The sequence below is a fragment of the Phragmites australis genome, chromosome 19, assembly GCF_958298935.1.
Source record: "Phragmites australis chromosome 19, lpPhrAust1.1, whole genome shotgun sequence".
Taxonomy (NCBI): Eukaryota; Viridiplantae; Streptophyta; class Magnoliopsida; order Poales; family Poaceae; genus Phragmites; species Phragmites australis.
This window is the reverse complement of record NC_084939.1, coordinates 10,005,293-10,015,029: the sequence shown is the minus strand read 5'-3', so window position 1 is coordinate 10,015,029 and position 9,737 is coordinate 10,005,293.

The following is a 9,737-nucleotide window of genomic DNA, read 5'->3' as shown; positions in this document are numbered from 1 at the left end:
CAGTCTGATCAGGCACTGTAGGTGTTGGCAGTTTGGCACACACTGACATTTGGCTGCAACCCTCTGCCGCCTCGTAGCTTGCCTTCTCTCTCTACCTCACTTCTTCTCTCTACGCCTCCCCTACTGCTCTGAGGTGAAGCTCAGCTGAAGCCTTTCATTTCATCGAGTTACTTTGAGGGTGATTGATTGTCCATATGAATACATTTTACCTCGGTAGATACGTATAATATTATACAAAAGAGTGTTTGATTGTTCGTATACACTGTTCTAATCTAGTCCGATAAATGAACACTGTTATATCTCCTCATATAGTCAGACATATTTATCAGTGTCACAAAATCAGCTTCATACAAGTAACCAATTAGAATCTCAGCTTTTACATTCGCTCATACAATCTTAGATCCAGTCAACTAAACTGAAACTCAACTACGGCTATTCAGACAAATACAATCAACCGAGCACTACTCTTCTTTCAATATTATAACTCCGTTCAACTTGCTTCCGCTCAATCTACATATACGATCTATATAGATAATAGCACATACATACAATGAATCACAATGATTTCCAGCTCGCATGTTTTTCAGCACTTAATTGCATACACCCAACTCGCCATCCATGTGCAGGGGCCGTTACATAATGGGTTGCGATTGCATTGCGTGCGTGTCAAGAATTGATGGACGGGCAGGCTGGCCAACGCCGGCGCGCCAACCATCCGCCCATATCCCCATCTACACGGTACACGGAAACATGCAGATCTTCGACAATGAAGCTGCGCTGAGATATGCTGAAGTGCCATGATTAGAGCACAGGAATTTCACAAGAAATGGGGAAAACTTTATTTCCGCATTCCATGTGGAGCCGTGGATTTGTCTCGAAAACTCCGAATAAGTATCTGAGAACTAAAGCAATAGCCCAAGTAGAAAAGAAACATGGTGATTCACATTTTTTATAGGGTCGTATGAAGATCAAGGAAGAATTCTTATATCTAAGTTCGTTTCAATTGGGAAGTGAAACTCAAGTCAGATTTTAAGAAGATACATGGCTCGGGCATAGACCGCTCAAAGAGCAATATCATATCCTTTATAGCATTGTTTAGAAGAAAAATGTAACGGTAGCAAAAGTGTTAAACACTAATCCCCATAATGTATCGTGTCTTAGAGCGCTTGTGGGGAACAATTTACTTTCTTGGCTCGAGCTTGTTGTTAAGATAATGGTGGTTCCACTCAACGACCAACATATGATACATTCATATGGTCATTGCATCAGAATGGTGGCCTTTAATGAATAATAGGGTCACACTTATTAATCACTCCTTGTGGAAACTTACACTCCCCCTAAAGATAAAAGTATTTCTACGGTACTTGCATAAAGGGGTAATATTAAACAAAGACAATAATCTAGTTGGAAGACAATGGAAAGGTGATGCTAAATGTTATTTTTGCAATTGTTATGAGACAATACAACAACATCTTTTTATTATAGCTTTGATAGGTTCATTTGGCAAACGATTCATGTGACAATTGGAACTCAACCACCTAGTAGTGTTTCTGATCTATTTGGAATTTGGCTACAATAGGTGAATCTAAAGGTTAGAATCCTGGTTGGGGCATGTGTTATATGTTGGGTAATATGGCTAAATCATAATGATGTTGACTTTAATGAAGCAATAGTGAACGAAATTTTTAGGGGTAGACGACATTTGGATATGCTTCTAACTAATCATTATTCAAAAGGAGGAGTGTCGATGTATCAGGAACCGGGGGTCCCCGAATTCCGAAGCCAGGCTAGCCATCCGCCATATGGTGCTAGACCGCGGGGTCTCTCCTGCAAGATGAGAAAAGATCAAGTCCCGGGAGAAGGCGCTCGGGGCCACAGTCAGTGGCCCCCGAGTACCCCAGTTCCCCGATGATCCACGAAATCTAAGTACCAGGAAGAAAGTGCTCGGGAAGGTATACGGTGGCCCCCAAGCACCCTAGTCCCCCGACGACCAGGAGAGTTAAGTACCGGGAGAAACATGCCCGGGACCGCCGGCGGTGGCCCCTGAGCACCCAAGTATCCCGAGGACTCACCAAAGGAAGTTCCGGGAGAGAGTGCTCGGGGCTGCGTGCAGCAGCCCCCGAGCACTCGGTTCCCCGAGGATCCGTACAAGTGTGCCCGGGAGAGAGTGCTCGGGGAGGTGAACAGTACCCCCGAGCACTCGGTCCCCCGAGGGCAAGAAAGGGTGTTCTCGGGAGAGAGTGCTCGAGGAGGTGAACAGTACACCCGAGCACTCGGTCCCCCGAGGACAAGAAAGGGCGTTCTCGGGAGAGAGTGCTCGGGGAGGTGAACAGTATCCCCGAGCACTCGGTACCCCGACGACCTAGAAAGCCCCCTGATGGAGGCCGCCGAGGGGCCACCGATGAGGTGTCAGCCAGTCAAAGGCCTGCGGCCGTATTTAAAGAGCGTGCATGGCCTGTCACCTCCAACTGCTCCCGCCGCACTCAGCGTCAGTTCCTACCACATTCTGGCAGAGAGGCGTGGGGTTATTAATTGCACGGGTCCCGTCCCGTGCCATCCGGCCTGTCTCAGGATAACATCGTAAGGACCAAGGCGTTCCGTCTGCCGCGCTGCTGTGGCAGGGGAACAAGACAGGGCGGGCACGCTGGGTCGCACTGCGGCTGCCCAGTGGGCCCTCTCCACGGCGCCCGTTGCCAGGGCATTTATTGTGACGGATGACCGGGCGTGCGACACATTTTCCACCTCCGGTCACTTCGCCCAGAGGAAATGATGACGCCCTTTCCATTTATGGTGTCTCGGAACTCGTGCCCCCCCTCCCGTTCGGGGCACGTTGCGGCCGGCGGATACTTAAAGCAGCCGGCGGCACAATAGGAGAGAAGAAAAAAAGAGGTGAAGCTGAAGACATCCAAAGAGAGAGAGAAGTGAGCAGCACGAGACAGGCTGAAGAACAAAGAGCCTCAGGCTCTAAGATAGACAAACATTCTTGTAACCAGCAACATCTTTGAGGGACTTCCTTAGGATATTTATAGTATCCATACAGGAGTAGGGTATTACGCCCCCGTGCAGCCCAAACCTGTCTAAATTTTGGTGCATTTACTTCTTTTTGCACTAGGCCACACCACCACCATCGGCCGTTGCGTTCATTCCCATTTATTTCTCCGACGAACGTATTTAGCATCATCCCCCCGGCCGAATCTCTAAAAAGGGGTCTCTCGGGATCCCTGCGATTGGAGTTAATCCTCCGACAGCTGGCGCGCCAGGTAGAGGGGAAGCATCCCTGAATCTGTTTGTTTGTTTTCTTCCGCAGAAAAAATTGCCGGTGGTCATCGCCTCCTGCGTTCCGGCTCCAGTTCCAGCGGGGAAATGCAGCCCCTCGCACAGGAGGCCCCAGTCGCTGCCGCGTCCCAGCAGCAGCCGCGATCTGCACGCGCGGCGTTCCCCTCCCAAGGGGACCAGGGCGCTGGGCCCAGCAAGGCTGCCGCCGCCACCGCCGCTGCACCATCCGACCCCCAGCTGGTGGCCGAAACTCCTGCCGCCCTGTCTGCGTCTGGACAGCGCCGGGCGCCTCTCCGGCGTAGACTCGCCTTCGGTGAGGCCAGCCCCGGGAGCGCGCTGCTTGCAGTGCATGCTCTCCTCAGACATCCGCCTGTCTAGGCGACGGCGAAAACCCCGGAGGGCCGCTGGCTCCAAGAAGTCGCTGCCCTGGTCGGCACTGCCCGCCGCCAGGTACTAGCCGAGAGTTCCCGTGCTACAACCCAGCGTGGCGCCACTGGGACCGGCCCATCGTCAGGTGGCACTCACGCTGGCCGGGGGGGCTCCAGGCGGAGCGCCGCCTCCCTGGCCGCGTCCGGAGCCCACGACCTCCGCTTGCACCTCAATGAGCGGAGAGGCGTCGAAGACGTGCGCGTCACTCTCGAGCGCCATAGGGAGAACCGGCAAGAGGCCGAAGCTGAGGACCAGGCTTCCTCTTTGCCAGCCTATGATCGCTGGGGCTCCCCGGCTCGCCGGCGTTCACCGCCCAAGAACGCCACCCGCGCCACAGGGTACGGCACCGGCTGTCGTGCCTTCACTAGCGAGCTCCGCCGGGTCAAATGGCCCTCCAAGTTCTGCCCTGAGCTGCCAAAGAAGTACGACGGGTCCATCGACCCCGTTGAGTTCCTCCAGATATACACAACTACCGTCCAAGCGATTGGTGGCAGAAAGGTGATGGCTAACTATTTTCATGTTGCCTTGAGGGGCTCTGCCCGTTTTTGGCTCATGAACTTACCCCCAGGGTCTATTAGCTCCTAGGATGATCTTTGCCACCAGTTCGTGGCTAATTTCCAAGGCACGTTCACGCGCTCCGCCCTGCAGTGCGACCTCCACGCCGTCAAGCAGCAGGAGGGGGAGACGCTGCGACGCTTTATTCAGCGCTTCAGCCAGGTCCGCAACACTATTCCGTGGATAACCCCCCATGCTGTCATCGTTGATTTCCGGCAGGGCATCCGCGACGAGCGGATGCTCGAGAAGCTAGGCACGCATGAGGTCGAGACCACTGCGGAACTTTTCGCGCTGGACAACAAGTGCACCAAGGCGGTAGAGGCGCGGGCTTGGCACGCTCCGCGCCCCGAGCGCCCCACCGCCGATCAACCAAGTTCTTCCCGCTCCGACAGGCAGGAAAAGAAAAAGAGAAGGAGGCGCGAGGCCATCCCCGTCGAGCCGGCCCAGGACCCCGCCCGTAGGCCGGCCCAAGAGCCCGACCACCGGCAAGAACACCGGGCGGCCACCGACAGACGGCCTAGGCCCGCGAGAGCCCCGGCCCGGGCCCCTCCTAGGGCTCCGGCTCCCGCAAGGGCTTCGGCCCCCGCCCGGGCTCCCGCTCCAGCAAGGGCCCCCGCCCCTGCGGGGCTCGAGGTAGGCAAATGGTGCCCAATCCACCAGACCAGATGGCATGACCTCACGGAGTGCCGTACGGTCAAGGGCCTCGTCAAGCAGCACCAAAGGGAGTGCGACGAGTCCCGCGGGGTAGGCGATGATGAAGCCAACCCCAACAACACAGAGCTCGGCTTTCAGGAGTCCGAGCACACCGTCGCCTTCATCGACGGAGGCACCTATACGCCTTCCTCACGGCGCGGAGTCAAGATCATGCGGCGCGAGGTATGCTCGGCAACCCCGAGCGAAGAGGCCACAAGGCCCCTGAGATGGTTGGACGCCCCGATCACGTTCAGTACGGCCGATCACCCCGCCAGTACTGCAGGCATGGGGCGACTACCCTTGGTAGTGTCCCCCACCATCTGCAATGTAAGGGTCGGCAGGGTGCTGATCGACGGGGGCGCAGGCCTCAATCTCCTTTCCAAGGAGGCATTCGAGAAGCTGCAGGTGCCCTCCAGGAGCCTAAAGCCGTCGCTTCCGTTCTGCGGGGTGACACCCGGGCACTCCCTGCCCCTCGAGCAGGTTGAGCTGCCCGTGACTTTCGGGAGTCGGGATAACTTCCGCACGGAGGGCGTCATCTTCGACGTCGTGGAGCTCCCCCTCCCCTACAACGCCATCCTCGAGCACCCGGCGCTCGCCAAGTTCATGGTGGCTGCGCACTATGCGTACCTCACGGTCAATATGCCGGGCCCAGCAGGCCCCATCTCTGTGACCACCGACACTGGCGGTGCCGTCTCCTGCGCCGAGCAGTCATACCTGGCCTTGGTCTCAGCTCAGGCCGAGGTCGAAGGCTGTCCAGGAGGCCCGGGACCCTCTTCATCCAAACCCCGACTCGCCGCCGACGCCTCCATTCCTACGAAGGAGGTCGTGGTGGGCAAAGACGCCTCCCAGGTCGTCCGAATCGGCGGTGACCTGGGCGGCAAATAGGAAAGCGCGCTCATCACCTTCCTCCGGGCTAACGCCGACGTGTTTGCATGGCAGCCGTCCGACATGCCCGGGATCCCTAGGGAGGTGATCGAGCACCACTTGGCTGTGCGTCTAGACGCACGCCAGGTGAAGTAGAAGGTCCGGCGTCAGGCGCCTGAGCGCCAGGAGTTCATCCGGGAGCAAGTCAGCAAGCTCCGGATTTATCCGAGAGGTCCTCCACCCTGAGTGGCTGGCGAACCCAGTTATCGTCCTGAAGGCCAACGGCAAGCTCCGCATGTGCATGGACTACACCGATCTAAACAAGGCTTGCCCCAACGATCCTTTTCCTTTGCCCCGCATAGATCAAATTGTAGATGCAACCACGGGATGTGATCTTTTGTATTTTTTAGATGCAAACTCTGGTTATCACCAGATTCGCATGGCCGTAGAGGATGAAGAAAAAACTGCTTTTATCACTCCGGTGGGGACTTATTGCTATATGTCGATGCCTTTTGGTTTACGCAATGCTGTGTCTTCTTTCCAGCGCGCTATCCGCATCACCCTTGATTCGCAGGTTGGCCGCAACGTCGAGGCCTACATCGACGATCTCGTGGTCAAGTCCCGAGACTGCGCCACCCTGCTCGAGGACCCTGCCGAGACTTTCAATAGTCTCCGCACTACCCGCCTGAAGCTCAACCCCGAGAAGTGCGTCTTTGGGGTGCCTGCGGGCAAGATCCTTAGTTTCTTGGTCTCCAGCCAAGGGATCGAGGCCAATCCAGAGAAGATCCGGGCCATCGAGCAGATGCGACCCCTGGCTCGACTCAAGGAGGTCCAGCGTCTCGCCGGTTGCACGGCGGCCCTCGTGATGAGGACATCACTCTTTCGGATACACACACACTGAGTATTCCCCCAACAATAGGTCCATTGACACGAGCTCGTGCACGTCAACTAAATCATGAGGTGAGCTCGTTCCTTAGTGTTCCTTTATATTTTGATGAGGATGGGATGCTACTGAATAATTGTGATATATTGCTACTTAGGAACACGGGAGAAGAACAGCAAGGGCGCCCAAGCCAAGGTGGAGGTCCAATCAAGTTCGAGTCCGTTTCGGAGTCCAGGACTAGTCCGCACTAAAATCGTCGCCCAGGACGCATACGGACTCCGTTTCCGACGTTCTACACATTGTTGGAAAGCTAAGGAGATAAGCTTTCCAACGGGACTGGTCCCATGTCCAAATTCTTTCTGAGTAAACGGAAATTATCAAAACAAGTGGACGTCCAGAATCTGTCAGGGTGCTGCGCCACCATCTTTTGGGCCATTGGCCCGTGTATCATGTTGGAGTCCATTAGGGACGCGTCCAGGGGTCCTTGGCTGACCCTAATCCTTTATATACAGTAGCCGCCACCCTAATTAGAGTTGGGTTTTGCTTAGACATTGATCTACACAGAGTTGTGAGATTTTCGCTCTTGTTCCGGACCGACTAGGCCGCCGCAAGTGTTTGTGGAACCCCGACTTCGAGTGCTTGAATTCAATTCGCAATATTTCAGATTGCATCTTCTACGTTCTTTCTTGTGTTCTCGGTACGCTTGCAGGGATTGAGCCTTCTTGGCGAGGTCAACCGCGCGACACGGTTGATAACCATCGGAGCTGTGGTGTAGTGATTGCAAGGGAGACGATCTGTTCGGGTCGAAGCCTTTGGATCATCAACGTCGAGTTCTCCACCCACCGACTTATCACTACCTATCGGAAGATCAGGCCAACATTACTCATCAACTGGTATCAGATTTTCAGGTTGCCCGTTAGGTAATTTCGTTTTCCCCTTTAGATTAGTCTGTTTTTCATTACCTAGAATCCAGAAAAAGCCAAAAAAAATTCCGTCAATTTCCGCTGCCCTAGAACCCTTTGTGCCTTTGCAATTTTTGTTTTCAGTTGCGCGTTGTTGAGTTTGTGTCCGTGGTCGAGTCTTGTTGCTGGTTTTAGAGTCGTGTTCTTGGTTTTTAGTCAACGCGCCGTGCTGTTTTGATCACGACGCTATCCCATCGCCACCATCCCCACCAACAAGTCGAGCCACCACATTACTCGATTTGCCACCGCGAGCCGCCTTGTGTTACTTTCCGCCACGCCAACCCTAGATAGGTCGCAAGCCGCCTTGTATCAATTGCCCTGCCACCACTGCCATCCTTGTTCATCGTGCGATCCTATTGCTTGCAATACCTTAAAGAGCTCAATTTCTGCAAGAGTTGCTTGGAAAAAAACCCTAACTCGACAGGGGTTCAGTAAAACAGCCATAACTTTCTCATACGGACTCGGAATCAGGCAAAAAAATTTTTCACGGACATCTACAGAAAAAGTTACATCCGTTGCTCCCTGCCTCATCAGGTTCCGCCAAAATTTTTTTCCCAAATTCGGCTTGGAAGATTGAGTATCCGAGCCGCGAAGTTTTCGCACGCTTTTCAGAGAACATGCTTGATTTTCTGTAGGCCACATCTTGCATCCGTTTGAGCTGAAAATTTCTGTGGTTGTTGCTTGTGTGCTCCTAGTTCAGAAAAAAATATCAGAAAAATACAAAAAAAAATCGTGATTCCTACTAGTGCTAAAAGACAAAAAGAGGAGCACATAGAGAACACCCAGATAATTGTGCTGTTTGCTGTGTCTTTGTCTGATCATCCTTTTTACCTTTGTTTCAGCTGTTGTGCTAGGACTAGGGACACGTGATAGACCAGCAACTGTGATTCATACTTTGGACACTTATTTAGCTTTGCTCTTCTAATTACAATTATTGCTAATCCTTGCTACCATATTGTGCCTTCCAAGCTCCACCTCCTTTGATCCGAACAGGTTCACTCTTGCAATCATCCCACGCTTCCACGGTTGTTCCTCCTTGCTACGTTGGTAAGAACATTTGTAAGAGCGTGGTAAGACGCTTGAGTGTGTGTGAATCCACCTTCCACAACCTAGTAGTTGATAGGGATAATATTTGTTGTCCTTTGTTTTCTACTAACCATGTCAGGTGATGACTCTCCGTCGGATTTTAAGGATTGTGTGTCCAAAGAAGAACTCAACAAAGCCTTGCAGGATCATACTAGGCTATTGACAGATATTAGAACAAGCATTGCTAGCCTCGTCACGCGAGTCAACAACCTTGAATTGCGACAGCCACCACAGGATGATGACCATTCACATGATGATGATGATGATGATACTAATGATGGTGACCAAGAAGATAGTGAGGTTTTTGTTGGGCAAGATGCGCGTGCTGAGCAACGTCCTCATGCTGAACAATTACATCGTGGCCAACAACAATGTCGTCAAGGTAATGGAGATAATAATGTTAATCGCAACGGTCGCGATGATCCTTATTCTAGGATTAAGTTTTCCATGTCTCCTTTTGATGGTGCATATGATGCTGATGCTTATTTGAATTGGGAAATGACGGTTGATCAAAAGTATAGTTCTCATATGGTTCCTGAAATAAATAGAGTTAGACTAGCCACTTGTGAGTTCACGAATTATGCTATTATTTGGTGGAATGGTCTAGTTTCTAGTGGCTTAGAACCTGAATCATGGCCTAGACTAAAGCGTGCCATGCGCAATAGATTTATTCCTCCTGATTATACACGTGAATTGAAAAAGAAATTGCAGCGCTTAAATCAAGGTTCTAAATCTGTCCATGATTACTATCAAGAGCTTCAAATTGCTATGCTTCGATGTAGTATACAAGAGGATGATGAGGATACCATGATTCGTTTTTACTCCGGGTTGAGACGTGAAATTCAGGACCTTGTTGATTATAAAGATTACAATACTACCAATAGGTTGTTCCATTTTGCTATCTTGGCAGAAAAAGATTTACAGGGTCGACAACAGGTGCAGAAATTACGGAACAATTTTGGGAGTACATCTACTTCACGAGTACCACC